The sequence below is a fragment of the Hetaerina americana genome, unplaced genomic scaffold (genome assembly GCF_022747635.1).
Source record: "Hetaerina americana unplaced genomic scaffold, ioHetAmer1.1.p SCAF_25, whole genome shotgun sequence".
NCBI lineage: Eukaryota > Metazoa > Arthropoda > Insecta > Odonata > Calopterygidae > Hetaerina > Hetaerina americana.
The window spans coordinates 180,550-196,561 of NW_027286819.1; the positions used below are offsets into that span (position 1 = coordinate 180,550).

The window sequence follows — 16,012 nt, forward strand, 5'->3', positions numbered from 1 at the left end:
ACACCCGCCGTGACCTTGACAGTATCGGATGATACACCGTCCAGGACGACTGTTTAAACACGATTTATTAAAATTGTCTAATCCAGCATATAACACTCCCGAGTATTCCATAAGTTTCCAACTTCGCGGTCAAATTGGAGAAGTTCACGCAGGGCGTCCGAGCAGGTTGGGAAATAATCGGCCGCCGACGTTTCGAAGGCAGGGTCCAAGTCTTGGTTCCCGGGGCGTGGGGGATACCCTGAGTCACACTACTGACGATGATAGATGCCAGCCATTGAAACGTTCCAACATGGCACCTGGTGGAATAATTCACACATTACACGCTATGAAAACACCAAATTCTCCATCGCTGTGTTCAATGAAACACCCATGCTGAAAGATAACGCCAATTGGGAAGAGACCGAGACGACTTGAATGCTTCCTTATTCATTTTTTCTCGAAAAAAGGACAGAGATATGGAGGTCATAACTATTGATGACCCCAATACTTCACGGCCTGCTTCACGCGAAAGTATTACCAATTTCACCTCGATGCTCAATCCAAAAGATTCGACTGCAGCGAACTAAGTTCAACTTAAATTTGATGATTCGGTTAACTTGTATCTTGTGTAGTTGGAGGGAAAACGAATCCGTCGCCGTGAGACACACTCAGGGAAAACGGAAATAATAAACTCATAAGATAAAATGGCGATAATCTTAAAATTATTATGGGATCACAAAACAGTATAGTTCTAATTTCGATCGAAATTGAACTACATAAAATATTTCTGGTAGTAAAAACTGAAATTATGCAAGACGTCGCCGCAACAGTGGACTACTCATGGACTGGCAGATTGAAGAGTAACACTATGGCAACACAAGTACCCGTAATGGAGATTCACATCATCTGTCTCACTTTCGAGAGTTCATTTTGAAAATGAAGCCTATCAGGTAGCTTCTTCGCTGTAACAAGTTGTAATAAAACAATTTTACACGCATAAATGCTGGAATGATAAATAGATAAAGAACGTACTACGGCCGAATGAATGGAATGAGCTGCTGAATGAAATGCTGGAGTCTTCAGGTAAGACGAGAACCACACTGTTCACATGAACCTTTATCCAATCCCCCCCGGCCCACTTGGTTTTACCGCCTTCCGGCAAAATCTCATTCCCGGCTGAATGAAGACAAAAGACACTAGGCCATTCCAACAAAATATACATTTAGTGACGGCCGACGTGAAGTGTCATCATCAACTGCATTCAATCATGGCGTGGTGCAACCGACATTATGAAGACATGCTGCTTCGCCAACTGAGAGTTCGTTTCTCGATTCAAAATGAATGGATTCCCAGAGGGCCTTGCGCCTGAAGCGACGGGTATCATCGGCCACTTCCCACGGCGGATTTCGGCCAATATAGGAAAACAATCATCCATCGCAGTACCGAGATATATAGTATGGTTAGTGCATACGCGGCACACGCAGTTACGAAAACTGGAGTCCAAAGTGATGTCCTTTCAACTCAAATTTAACTTAAAAGAGCAATGCCATTGTATGGTGATGTTTATTTAAAATGCGCCGTCTCATACATTTTGACCTTAAATTACCAATGTAACGGGGGAAATCTGTCAAGTTTTCGGATCTTATACAGGAAATTGAAGAATTGTGACTGGAGGTAGAAATGACGTAAATTAAACCCCAACAACTCTTTACAGTGCCTTTTAAGGATCTGTAACGCTGAACTAATCTCAGAAATCCTTAATCTTTATATCAACTGCTAAGGCTTGAGGATGATTCACTCATGCAGGGAGAGTGAGAGAGAGAAAGGGAGCCAAAGGTTAAGTCGAGAAGGCAACTCGCCGCGCAAGGAATTCAAACGGAGAAGTCTTCAAGGTTGAGGCGGACGCGGAGAGGTGCTCGTTACATAATTATTCCGAAGTCAAACCTCAAATTTCCGCGGTCGTGGTGAAAGAGGAGAGGTTGGTGTTGGGCCGGATCCACTCCCTCCCCCGCCTCGGCCGCTCTGCTCGGGTCCACTGGTCACACTCTCGAGAGTGAGCGAGCGGCGGACGCAGACAGGGGAGAGCCCCGCCGACACAAAGCAGTCGCCACCCGGGAATCTTCCTCGGGGCGACCGCGGGGATAGCGGATCGGAACTCCCCGCGAGTGCGCGACCCAAGGGGATCCCATGGACGACGTCCTATGGCGTCGCACGCAACGCATGCATCTGCATCTACACGACACCCCGAAAGAGCGTGTGGCGGGGGATGTCAGGTCACCAGCCATGCATGCACAATCCCAATCACGTCCCATCTACACAAATATTAGTTTGATCATGCACTCGAAACATTTTAATAACACGACAGAAAGTACTTACAAGAGCAACAATATTCAATAAAAGGATACGTATATTCAAATCGTGTTGTATAAATGCTATAAAGATGGGTCTATTAAAAAAAATAACACGCAGGACATTGACAAATGTTCACACACTACCGATTCTAATTATCTCCCAAGCGATTGCGGAAATATCTATTTTGATCTCTAATGTTACGAAGAAAAAACGAAAGAAATTTTAAATCTATTCGTTCTACTATCTGGTGTCTCCCTGATTTTATGTACGCGTTATATTCTACCATGTAAGTCGGTGCCTATAACGTGTCTAAATCTACATAATAATAATAATACTTTATTCATTTTGAAAAATGATACAACCATATTAAATATCGTCAACATAAATATCACGTGACTGAGAAGCATAAGTTCTTAAATGTGATGAAGATTATCACAAAAGTAAAAGTAAAGTGGGTGAGCATGTAACCAGGTATTATAGCTTACTATATTCTTGAAACTCTGGCTACAGTCCAATTTCAACTGAGTAGGCAGATAGTTATTCAGTCGTATGTTAATATTATGAAATATGTTGTAAGTTGATGACAATCTCCAATAAGTAGCATTAAGATTTGATTTACCTCTTCTTGAGTAGTTATGGGTGTTAGATCTTAATTGGTAAGTTTCTATATTGACTTTCACATGAATCAGAGTCTTAAAGATATGTAAACTAAATAGAGTAATAATTCATTACTTAATAAAAAAAGGCTTGCAGAAATAACGTGGTGGTATATTAGCAAGAGAGCGAATAGTAGCTATATATATATATATATATATATATACATATATATATATATATATATATACATATATATATATATATTTATATATATATATATATATATATATTTATTTATTTTTTTGTAATCTACCGGTTAAGGTAGGTTTTTGGATGGACACAACTACCAAACAAATATTTTATTACTCCTAACAAAACACAAAAACTATCATCCTACTCTACATCAGGTCCCTCTTCATCTCTGAGTACTTTCTTCCTCCCTTCATCCCGTCCAACATCCCTATCCTGTTCCTTCCCTTTCCTCTTTTGCCCAACATTCTACCCTCTATCACAGTCTTCAATATCCCCCTGCCGGTCAACACCCCCTTCATCCACCTTTCCTGCCTCCATAGGATTGCTCCCAATAAACCCCTCTCTTCGCCCACCATACCAAGTACTTCCTCATTTGTTTTCTTCTCTGTCCATTTCACCTCCTCCATTCTTCTCCACACCCATATTTCAAAAGCCTCCAATCTACGTCTATCCTCCTGCTTTAATGACCACGTTTCCGCACCGTACATAGCTACGCTCCATATCAAAGTTTTTACGAGTCTTTTCTTAACATCCTTACTCAAAGTCCCTGTCATCGACTCCCTCCTCCTTGTGAAAGCCTCTTTGCCTAGCGCAATTCTTCTCCTTACGTCCCTACTACTTTGACCGTGTTGGTCCAAAACACTGCCGAGATACGTAAACTGTTCTACCTGCTCTAGTTTTTGCCATCCTATTTTAATGTTAAGTTTGGCCTTTTTCTTTCTAGAAAATCGCATAACCTTTGTTTTGTTAATATTGATTCTCATCCCATACCTGTCGCACTGAATTTCCAATTCACTAAGCAATGCTTGCAGCCCCTTGGCTGACTGACAAACTAAAGCTTGGTCATCAGCAAACCTAACTGATTTTACGAATTTACCATCCACTTTCATTCCTACCTCCAGTTCTTCCAATATCTCTTTAATCATTTCCTCTGCATACAGGTTGAACAGCAACGGTGATAATGGGCAACCATGCCTTACACCTCTTCCTAACACTGCCAAACCGGACTCCCCGTTCCTCACCCGCACCTGAGCAGTCTGAGACATGTACAGGTTGCGGATTAGCCTCCTTTCCCTCCAATCTATTCCTATTTTCTGCAGAATACTCATTAGTTTTTCCCAATTCACTCTATCAAACGCTTTTTCGAAATCTACGAAACAGGCAAATACCTCCTGGTTGTGTTCTATATTCCTCTCGATTAATAATCTCATTACTGCAATGGCATCATGTGTACCTCTCCCCTTCCTAAACCCAAACTGATTATCACCTAAGTAATCATTTGCCCTACTCTCTATCCTTTTGTTTATGATCCAGAGAACAACTTTAGCTGCGTTGGATATCAAACTTATTGTCCTGTAGTCCTCACATTATGTAGCCTTTACCTTTTTCGGAATAGGAACTAAAACTGATCTCACAAAGTTTTCCGGCCAGATTCCTTCCTCAAAAATACTACGAATGAGCCCATATTGCCTCTTCCTCCCACATTTTCCTAAGCATTCTAAAAGTTCCGCGTGAATGTTTTGTACCCCCACTGCCTTATGTAGTTTCATCTCCCTTAATGCCCTTTCTATCTCATCGTATAAAATGCCTGGACCTAATCTGTCTTCCTCTACGTCATATTCTTTTTCAATGTCTAACTTTGTTGGTCGGAGTTCTTTACTACACAGTTCTTCTATATACTCCTTCCATCTCTCTTGGATCTTTCATGCGTCAACTATTACCTTACCCGCCTTATCTCTAACTGTTAGCATAGCTCTTCCTTTCTTACTTCCCGATAACGATTTAACTTTGCTATATATATATATATATATATATATATATATATATATATATATATATATATATATAACAATATAAGAACACACAAAAAGATCACTGACGCGTTATTTCTTGATCATTTCGACAGAATTACTCTCCGTCTTCATCGATCGGAAGAAATAGAAGTAATGATTATTACTTCTATTTCTTCCGATGAAGACGGAGTTGAATTCCGTCGAAATGATCAATAAACAACGTGTGAGTGATCTTTTTAGGTGTTCTTATATTGTTTGTTGCTGTCAAAGTTTATTATATATATATATAAACCATACACACAGCAATCAACCCGAAGGTCGGTTTGGTAGATGATGGTAGAGATCACCCAGTACTAAGCCCTATGCGGCGTGTGAAATTTACACATCAGGGTAAGGGGGCCAGTTCCTTTTCCTGTGCCGGTTATGGTTTCCCAGGAAGATCTGGTACCCGAAAAATCACATAACTTGGGTTGAGGTGCAGGTGCCTTGCCCGGGAATCGAAGCCGGGACCCTCCGGTCATCAGCACAACGCTCTACCCACTGGACTACCGCGACCCATATATATATATATATATATATATATATATATATATATATATATATATATATATATATATATATATATATAACGATTGTACGGAAAAACTCATACGAGCGGCACAATAATGGGCTGACACAACATAACACAAATAGAACAGAATAGACACATATAAAAGAACACTTACACGGTAAATTGTTCGAGCTTTCGGCCCTCACAGGGGCCTTCTTCAAGAGAGACGCTATATATATATATATATATATATATATATATATATACTACCTTGATCAAAAAGTTCCCGGAATAACCACCGTGTGGCGCTCCCATCGTTCCGATTTGAGTTCTGTTTTTTTTGTTAAATTGGTACATCTGTTGTTGATATTCCCTTTCAATCTTAGTGTCATAACTTGACATTTGCAAAAGTTACGTAGCCAAGAGTACATCTATCTCTGTGTGTGTTGTCGATTTTTTACAATTTCAGAAATTGATTTAAATTTGCAACAACGAACTTGTATTAAATTTTGCGTAAAAAACGGATTTAGTGGCGCACGGACGTTGGAAATGTTGGAAAAGTGTTTCGGCAACGATTCTCTAAAAAAACGGTCGTTTACCAGTGGCACGAGCGGTTCAGAAGTGGTCGTGAGTCAATCGAAGATGATGAACGCAGTGGCAGACCATCGACATCGAAAGTCGGTGAAAAAATTGATAAAGTAAAAGAAATGTTGGTCAATAACCGCAAATTAACCATCAGAGAAATAGCGGAGGACTTGAACATTGCCTATGGATCCGCCCAAGACATTGTGGTTAATGATTTGGGTTTCCGTCGTGTAGCAGCAAAGTTGGTGCCAAAAGACCTCAATTTCATGCAAAAAAGAGACCGTGTTGACGTCGCAAAAGACATGATTTGCGAGGCTGAATCCGATCCCACATTCATCAAAAGGATCATTACTGGAGACGAGACGTGGGTTTATGAGTACGACACGCAATCCAGACATCAGGCAAGTGAATGGCGTTCACCAAATGAGCCGAGACCAAAAAAACCACGTCGTTTTCAGTCAAAAAAGAAGGCAATGCTGACGGTTTTCATGGATTACAACGGTGTAGTGCATCATGAATTTTTGCCAGAAGGCCAGACAGTAAACAAAGAGTATTATTTGGGCGTTATGAGACGTTTGCGTGAAGCAATTCGCCGAAAGAGACCAGAAATGTGGGCAGAAAACTCGTGGATTTTGCACCATGATAACGCACCGTCGCACAGTGCTATCATTATTCGTAATTTTTTGACGAAAAATGCAACAAATACCATCCAACAGCCACCGAATTCACCTGATTTGGCTCCCTGTGACTTCTTTCTGTTCAATCGAGTTAAAAAACCATTACGGGGAACGCGTTTTAGCAGCCGAGAGGAAGTAATGGAAAAATCGCAGGAAGCACTGATGGACATACCGAAAACCGACCGTAACTTTTGCAAATGTCAAGTTATGACACTAAGATTTAAAGGGAATATCAACAACAGATGTACCAATTTAACAAAAAAAAACAGAACTCAAATCGGAACGATGGGAGCGCCACACGGTGGTTATTCCGGGAACTTTTTGATCAAGGTAGTATATATATATATATATATGTATATATATATATATATATATGTGTGTGTATATATATATATGTGTGTGTATATATATATGTACATATATATATGTATGTACATATATATATATATTTTTTTTTTAAGGTAATCTACCGTTTAAGGTTGGTTTTAGGATGGACACAACTACCAAACAAATATTTTATTACTCCTAACAAAACACAAAATCCATCATCCTACTCTATATCAGGTCCCTCTTCATCTATGAGTACTTTCTTCCTCCCTTCATTCCGTCCAACATCCCTATCCTGTTCCTTCCCTTTCCTCTTTTGCCCAACATCCTACCCTCTATCACAGTCTTCAACATCCCACCGCCGGTCAACACCCCCTTCATCCACTTTTCCTAATACAAAAATATGATGGACAATATATGTGTAATATATATATGCACACCCATTTCTTAAAATTTATTCCGAGATATATTCATCAAATGAAGGAAGTGGAAACTTTCCATTGACCTATTTTTTGTTGGCTATGAAATAACTATTCACCGCTCGCTCATCCTCTATGATTCTCTCGATCCCCTCCCTATGAACTACTCCCTCCTCCCCAATGAATTACTCTGGGCCCAGACAGGGAAACAACAGTCCTATTATGACGCAAGCATAAGAGAAGGGAGAGCGGGAGGGGAAGCAGACCAAATTAAGACTCCCATGTGAAGGTAGGGCCGACGCGGCCACGTGAAGAACTTAATGAAGAGTGAAGGGATTCGTGTTGAAGTCGACCAGGCTTCGCGTCGAAATTCAATGAAGAAGAATGTCGTACGTCGACGAATATGATAATTTTCACCGAAGTTTCCAAGGCGTACTTTACCTCCACTGCCTTTTTTAGACACGCCCTTCACATAAATCCAGACTTTAAAAGAGAAGGTAGCACGACGGCGCATGCGCGCACAGCGAGTGCAAATGGACGGCGATCCCTTCGAAAGATTAGCGCCCTCGTGGAAAGATCGCTGGTCCACGATTTTTCTCCCTCCGAAGGGGAACGCGTTGCATCACAAACATCAACTTCCAGTTGGAGAGGTCAGTTTCCGAGGGCACGGCAATACGAAATTGTGAAGGGCCAATGCACGGCAGAGGATAATAAAATGAAAGCGGAGGCAAGGCAGGTGTCCGGAACATACAACAGTGTTCTGTGTTTCTGTGTGCCCCACGGGCTGCGTCTGCGAATGATGAAATAGATTAAGCCTTATGGGGGACGGCTTTCGGCGCCAGCGAAGGGGGCCTGGGCTTTAACTCGGGGAACCATTTCCCGAGCGTTATGCAATTGAGAACAAACTGCTTATCGCTTATTGGGTCAACCATACTTTTTCCGTGAAATATACCCAGCACCACCTAATGACCCGCGTAAACCAGTTCCCACCCCGTTCGCTCCCTCCCTCCCGAGGGCAGTCTCGCCAATGCTCGCCCTCCACCTTCCAGGGTTGGACGCGCCGAAGGACGCTCGGATCTTCCTCGGGGCGGATTGATTGAGGGGTGGCGAGCCCCCTTCCCCGGGTGCAAAACCCACACCGCACCCTGGCGTCTAATACTCCAAGGCACGCGGCCAAGAGTGAACCAGAGCGTATTCCTCTAAACACACCCTTCAAAGTTGTTCGCTATGGGAATTTGAAATACCCCGGCTTGGATTTTGAAGCAAGCATTGCTTTAGCTAGTCTTCCCGTAGCATGTAGCCCGAGAAGTTAGTTGAACATGGACCCTAACTTGCTTTGATGGTGTCTTCTGTATGAAACAATATGGAAAGTATGAGGGAGGGTTTTAAAAATTAATATTGATTATTTTGAAATTCTTAAGAAGACGGACGAAAGAATAAGATAAAGAGGGACGCAAACATGGAAACGAGGAGAAGAGTTGAAAGAGAATTTAGTATTAGTAGTAGTATTTAGGGGAGGCGACCGACAGCTGAGACCATTCGCGCCATTAGGGTTGGAGAGGAAAGGATTAAGGATTGAGAAAAACCCGGCGTCGGCTCTTAACGAAAGGCGACAAGGTGAAGACGCCAAGGTTAACGTCTCATCTGACGGATGGCGTACGAACTCAAAGTGCCCTCCATAAAGCACTTCGAGGGAGGATGGGGATACCACTGAAACCTGCCACCTGATACATCTGCCACCTCCAGGATTCCAACTCTGGCCCTCTCTGAAGGAAGCCAGCACGTTAGCTACCGCACCACCCCGATCCCCTAGAGACCCAAACAATGAAGTTGTTGACAAGAAACTAATAGGGTCACGGGAATGTAATGGAAAGATCAATGCGAGGCTTCGGGGAAATTTTAGATGCAAGGAAACGTAGAAGCGCTATAGAAGGAAGGATATAGTATATTCGAACTACCAGGAAGTAGCACGGGAAAAACTATACCTAGCGTAAGAGATAAGACAGGAGAGTTATTAATAGCGACAGAAGAGATTCAGGGACGGTGGAAAGAATACGAAGAAGGCAAGGACCTTAGGCCGGCCAATTTAGAAATGAGGATGGACGTGGGCGATGATAACTTGAGTTCTGGATCACTAAGATATAATAAGACGGGAGATAGAGGTCGAACGAGGAAGTGTAGGGAGAAACACTACCTCCGAAGAATTACTGATGAGTTCAGGGAAACAGGAGAGGAAGGCCTTCTCTGAACTTTTACAGATTATTAACGAGGAAATAATTTGTCCAGAAAACTCCTCAAGTATCAATTTTTGATCTCGGAGGAAATAGGAAAAAGAAAGAGGAAGTGGGTGAAGGAAATATGGAGAGATGATATGCAGTATGAAGGCAGGTAGTCATGACGAAGAGCGAGAGAGAATGCAGGGCAAAGAAAGAGGATGCTCTCTTCGCAATACTCAGCAGTGAGTAATCGTTTGCGGCCGCCCGAAACGCACCTTTAAATAGATAAGAATTCCTTTGGGTGAATTAAATGGTTATTAAATTGATTATGGTATATTTTTCGTTTTTTCTGAAAAATAACGCAAATACCTTCTTTGAGTAACTTTCGGAGAAAATTGAGCACTGTTATAAATGTCCCTGTTTGCTCGGAATCCTCGCCCTGAATGGCACAATGGCGTCTCGAACCAAATACTTTAGGAAATTATTGATAAGTTTATTAGTGTTCATTTCGAGCGATCCTATTGAATTTAACCCGCCTAAGAAGCATTGCTTATTTTCTAGTATATAAGGCACAGGAAACACGTTTTGGGAAAAATTTTAACTTATATTAGTGAAACAAGTATCGACACTGCTTTGCAACAGTGACGAAGATTTCTTTCTCCAGCCATCTCCGCGAAAGTGGATTTACGTTTTACATTGCGTCATCAAAATGTATAGCACTTTATGAGTTCTCCTTCGGGTGTCGCGGTCAATTTGTGGACGCCTCGCGGTTTCGCTTATTGTTTGGCGAATATTTTCCCAAGAGCCTTCAATGCACAAAAAAAGCGCTCATTAGGTTCGTCATCAGGCTATTTTTCCAGCGAGGCTAAGGTTTTTTTGGAACCTATTCAAATGAATCGACATTTATACGTTAACTCCACTCTTCCATTTTACAGTTTCACCTAAAAGACTTGTTTAAAGCGCTCTCGGAGCCCGTTATCAACATCATCATCGTACGACTTCTTTACAACGAACTTCCGCTGTATTTTGAATATTTCGACGGAGTTGACTCAGAGTAACCGAAAATCGTTTCACTGACAACAACTTTCAGAGTGATATCTAGACGCTCTATATCTACATAATACCCCGGAAGCCGCCGCAAGGGTGTGTGGTGGGGGGTGTTAGGTCACCACCCGTAAAACAGAACAAAACCACATGCAAAGCCAACACAAAAACCTTTATAACTTACACGTATGCACATACAAATACCAACAACTAGCATACACAATGTGTATGGATATCTATAATGATAAAACACATGACATAATTCATACGGCTAATATTTAGTCATTTTTCTATCAACTTAGTTTTAGAAAATCGCATGCTAGGGATAAAAAAAATGTTCAACTCTGATTCACATTCATTTCCTTTACTAATCGATTGTTAAAAACTGACGAAATAACAAGTGACAAAGCAACTCTTCCAGAAAATAAAATAGCTAAAACATGAAATGATAATATGACCTCCGGAGCAAAAATTTCAAAACTTCAAGGTCGATGAGGGTCACCTCGCAGTTATTCGATGGAGCTAATGTTTGCGCATATGGTTTTTTACTGATTAACACAAGAGGCGGGTGGGAGCTAAACTTTTAGAAAGTTGAAAAATAAGGGCAACCCTAATTCCATGCACCTTAGAATTGAGTAAAAATTTCAACGCGAAAACAAGCACCGCGCCACGTTCTCACATTTCAGAGCGTGAATCAAAGTGAGGAAGTCAAAGCCCAGGAAGGAATGCTGTGTGTACTTGGTCGGTAATTTGACCCTCACCCATTATCTCTCTCGTCAAAGGGCAAAACCCGCGAAGGATAGGCACTCCTTTCGCACGCTTCCCTATCGCCGGTGCTTCCAATACACATTACCCGCTCCTATCTTTAAGTGCTTAATTCATGCCCACCTCATTCAGTCGGCATTTCATGTTATCCGGGCATATTAAAGTTTCAATTAAAGTTGAGAAGTCACGGGGAGGGGGTAAAGTTGAACTACTGCAATGTTTTTAGTGCCAGACAAAACGTTAATGTACTCCATATACTGCACACACCTTTATAGTTTATGCCAATATTCGAACTCTTTTCAATTCCTTCGCCCGTCCTAGCAACTCTCGAACACGAGCCGCATATGCACTCGTAGATTCGAAATCGTCGTCTCCCTCCATCATTTCGCCGTTCACACTCAAGTATTCTCCTTCAATGTCCCGAAGGAGAAAACATGGCCCACTCCATTTCCATGGTGAGATGAGGCAGAAAAAGCGTCCAACGACTCCAATGGCGATCGCGCCATGCGGCGGCACCCCCGCCCCGCCCCAGTTTGACGCATCGGGCGATGGCCTTCCGCAGCGCCCGCTCTGTCGGCCGTTTTGCATTCCAACGTCTCAAGGCCCCTTCAAGCTCCCTGGCGGGAGAGACGAGGGACTCCGCCGAAGTGTCCTCGACATATACCCCTGGGAGGGTAAGGGGGTCGTTCGTAGGGACGGGGTGTGATGACACCGTGCCCTGTTAATGAGGGGAAGGACGGATAAACTTACAATGAGGATATTGTTTTTAATTTGCGGACGCATCAAACCTTTAATTTTGCGTTCAATCAAGCGCTAATTTTGCGAGAAAGGAATCCTGAGAGCCCGCTCACTAGCATCGTATGCCACGGGTCCAATATCTGCCGCGATGATCTCTGGGTATTCGGATAATTTTCTCATTATCGACGTGAAATCGAATTTACTTGTAATTTAGAGCTTACGTCGCGTATATAACCCATGGAATATGGAAACCCCATTTTGCAAACCCAAACGGGGAAAAAGTTCAGGTAGGACGGCTAATACGGAGGTTCATTTATGAGCTGAAATAAAATATCCTTAAAAAATGTATAAGATGGAGGCAAATTAATTACGAAAGCAGACCTCTTGACGCACAAACCCTTTATTATCTAGAGCTCAATTTGAACTGTTAAGCTTCGGAATTAGAGGAAAAGAAGTAAAGATTACGATAAATAGAAACGTATTCTCCGGGGTAACCGAAAAAATTGAGAAAGATGACACTTATTTCGACGCTCGTGCCATATGATTGAGGGGGAGAAGATTACAGTGCCGTGAAAGCGGTTGTCATTTCACGCAATATTTCCCACTTTCACTGACCGTTGCACGTCTCCATTAAGCGCAATCGACCGAAACTCACCGACAAGGAACGAAAATGAATATCATCCCTCACATTTAAAAAAATGAGAAGAAACACGATGAATGAGAAAATTCATAACCAGTTTCTCCCTTACAAAAAAACAAAACGTTTCGTGGATGCCGATGCAATCATTTCTCACGAAAGACGGTCTTTACCGAAAAACATGAGAAAAAGGATGGTTGCCCAGCGGATTTCGAGGCAACGTCAAGGGCGATTTCTGCTCTTAACCTCCCCCTTCTGAAAAGCAAATGGATAGCAGAGTCCGCTGCCTTTTCAAATTGAAATGCATGCTCTTAGTTAGAAGCCCACTTATTCGGAACACTGCTGGAGACACGGAAATGGAATGCGAGGACAAATCGCCCGTCACCAAATAAATCCGTCGCAACCCTTACACAACTGATAAAAACACAACTCCAGAACAGAAAAAACTACACAAAAATATTTCATTGAATACGAAGTCAACACTAATCAAGGAATAAAAATGTAGCGAAATCGTACGTTAGAGGCCCCGTGGCCAAGGATACATTTGGAATGCTTCTGTAAATTTATTGGCGCAGGAAAGAGTGAAATCCAGAAATTTGGCGAACGTGCGACAGCTGAATGAGATAACGGGTTTCACTTTCAAGCGAAAGAAAACATTCCGCTCTGTGAAGCGTGGAATTGGCAGGGAAGAAATAGCTGCGAGTGGAGGCTTTAGAATAATGCCTCGAGAGACCAAGGGATAGGGAATAACCGGCCGAATGACCGGCCCAGCTACGGCGATCCACGTCAATCTAATGGCTACCATGAAATTATTTGAGAACATATTAGTCATAAATATAATATAATAAAATATAGTACAAATAATAATAACAATTCACACCAAAGATGTCCTAGAGTAAGTGGAGTCACATTTTAGATTCATTCCACATTAAAAACCTGACAATTAAAAGAGTGGCATATTTTTTTTGCTTGAAAAGGCCTTAAATGCATTATTATAAAATAATTGATGCAGAAAAAATTCTCCACGGTCTTGTTAAAAGATTACGAGGCATTTTGAACCAACGTTCAGTCCCTACAGGTTTAACACTTTTCATTGATTCCAAGAGGTTCACAAGTTTATAAGAGCAGAGAGGAATTATTATAAATTGAAAACAAAACAAACGACCGAGGCGAAATTAGAGCGTCCCCATTTACCAAAGAGGTCGAATGGGTCACTGGAGCTTCATAAATTTAAGGCATGACTTCAATGCACTTTACGTTCGGTCTGGAAGAGAACAATTTCCTTTGGTTCACTGCTCATTCCCGTGAAACTGAACGGCTCACTACTTACGCCTACTTGTCCAGAGTTTCTCCACGAAGCGGCTCAGCGTTTCACTTCCCAGGTCAACCACACTCTGCAGAATATTACTGCGACGTGCAGCAGGCATTTCACCTGAATTTGTAAGGTAACTGAAGTGCAGGTTGAGGGAACCAACTGCTTAGAGATTCTCAAAATTGAAAAATAAATAAAGAAACTTTTGCTGGTGTTCCTGTTCTCGCAGCCTTGGCGATTGCCATGAAGAAATCGAAATGAATTTAAAAAAAGGAGATACATCACAGTCATCTGCATCCACACAAATACCCCGCGATCCACCAACAATGTGTGTGGCCAGGTGGGAAGGGATAACGGAGGATGTTGGTAGAGAAAGGGAAAAGGGAACAAATATTTCGTAAAAAACCTCAAATAACGTGCACATTTGTATTCATGCTGGAGGGAGATTCAATTTAACCAATAAATTAGTTATTTGTTGTGTAAAAATGGGCATAAAAATGAACTACTACCGTTTATACGACGGGCCACCACCATACCAAGACAGGTCAAGACAGGACGGGGAAATTCTACTATTCCCGCATTCAATGCCAATTTGAAAACGCAGCAGTAAGAAACAAAATCTCGTTCCGTGCGATTTAGACAGGTTGGGATAAATTGAGTCCCGGATGGATCGCCTATGGACCAGAGACAAGGGCCGATGGCAAAGCAGGCGAGATGGAAGAACCAAATCTTTAGAAACCTGGCGCTGGAAACTGATGCTGACGATCACACGAGGGCAAGGTGACAGAGAAATGAAGAGGTGGAGGAGGGGAGGGCACTATGGAGCACATTCTATGGAAAAGCAAATCGCACGCACGGGGAACACTGTTTGCCTATTCCACAGAATGAGACAGGCGCCGGAATCGTCCATAGGAACATACAAGGGCTGAGAAGTGGAAGGACTTATTTTTCCCCGGACGGACGGGTGGAGGTTTCTCTGGCTGGGTTCGAGGGAGGGGAGTCTCAGTAAAGGCTGGAGGCCGGTGAAGGTTGGCTCCCAGCCTTTGCGACGTGTGATTCGTTCTTTTGCGAAACCTCTAGAACGTGACCTCGTTACGATCCGTCATGAATCGGATTTTGGAACTTCGCTGCGCCATCAAATTTTGTGTGAAACTGAGCAAAACCGGGAAAGAAACTCATGGCATGCTCAAGGCAGTGTAATGGTGTTAACGCCATGGGTAGATCGGGTGTTTTTGGGTGGCACGAAATGCTTCGGGAGGGTAGAGAAGATGCATAAGACGCCGAAGTTCAGTACGCCCTTCGACCTCAAAAAGTGACTCTAGCAAAAGTGAAGGCTTTGTGGGACAGGGATCTCATATTTAGTGTTCACATGGTTTCTGGTGAACTTGGCATTCATATAAGTGATGTGCATCCACTTGTGACCGAAATCATGGGCATGAGAAAGGTTTGTGCGAAGTTGGTGCCGCGAGTGCTCTCGGACGAACAAAAGGAGACTCGCACGCGGATCCGCCAAGAGTTCCTCGACCATGTGAGTGAGGACCCAAATTTATTAGACAATGCCCCACCAGACTTCTTCCTCTTCCCCCGCCTTAAATCCGTCCAGAAATGACACGACCACGGTTCGGTGAAAACGTCACAACAGGTCGTGACGAGGGAGCTTAGCAGCATTCCGGGCGCCACTGTCAAGGCATAAGAGGCGTGGATAACCCGCTGGCAGCGGCGTATGGACGGAGGAGGGTATTGCCACTTCGAAGACTTTTGAGTGAATG

The 16,012-nt window shown here is 42.6% G+C and overlaps 1 protein-coding gene across 1 annotated transcript in view; it reads right to left on the bottom strand.

Annotated features, from left to right (window-relative positions):
* LOC139689566 (unconventional myosin-Ie-like) overlaps positions 1 to 16,012 on the bottom strand; it is a 516,942-nt gene that overhangs the window by 70,616 nt on the left and 430,314 nt on the right. The gene's annotated exons all lie outside the window — the stretch shown is intronic.